Raw genomic sequence first — 1,012 nt, 5'->3', positions numbered from 1 at the left:
TTTGAAAGAATAAGTAAAATTGATAGCCAACCTTATCAAGAAAAGGAAGGAAAGAACTCAGATTCACGCAATAAGGAATGAAAAGGATGAAATTACTACAGATTCCACAAAAATTCAGAAGATCAGGGCTGGGGATTTAGCTCAGCGGCAAAAGCGCCTGCCTGGCAAGCCCAAGGTCGTGAGTTAGGTTCCCAGTACAGGAGAAAAACAAAAACAAAAAAAAAATTCATAAGATCATTAATACCTACTTTGAAAATCTTTACTCCCATAGGATAGAAAACTTAGAAGAAATGGACAAATTCCTAGATATGTACAAATTACCAAGGTTGCGTCAAGAAGGTATCAAATTCGTGAACAATCCAAAATGAATTAATGAGATTGAAAACGTGATTAAAAACCTACTAACAAAGAAAACCCCAGGCCCTAATGGAGTCACAGCAGAATTTTACAAGAAATTCAGAGAAGATTTAATACCAACCCTCCTCAAACTATTCAATGAAATTGAAAAGGAAGCAATTCTCCCTAACTCATTTCTGGAGGCCAGCGTCATACTGATACCAAAACCAGAGAAAGACCCAACCAAGAAGGAGAACTACAGACCAATCTCCCTAATGAATAGATGCAAAGATACTCAATAAGATACTAGCAAATAGGATGCAGCAAATTATCAAGAAAATCATACATCACAACCAAGTTGGATTCACTCCAGGAATGCATGGTTGGTTCAATAGTCACAAATCTATAAATGTTATATGCCATATCAGTGGAGCCAAAGAGAAAAACCACATGATCATCTCAATAGATGCAGAAAAAGCCTTTGACAAGGTCCAACGTGCATTCATGATAAAAACTCTAAAGAAAATAGGAATAGATGGTCTTTACCTTAACCTGATCAAAGCCATCTATGACAATCCAATAGCCAACATCATTCTAAATAGACAAAAACTGAACGCTTTTCCTTTAAAATCAGGAAGAAGACAAGGATGTCCACTGTCACCACTCCTGTTCAATA

The sequence above is a fragment of the Chinchilla lanigera genome, unplaced genomic scaffold (genome assembly GCF_000276665.1).
Source record: "Chinchilla lanigera isolate Chin_1 unplaced genomic scaffold, ChiLan1.0 scaffold00036, whole genome shotgun sequence".
Taxonomy (NCBI): Eukaryota; Metazoa; Chordata; class Mammalia; order Rodentia; family Chinchillidae; genus Chinchilla; species Chinchilla lanigera.
This window is presented reverse-complemented; position numbering follows the sequence as displayed.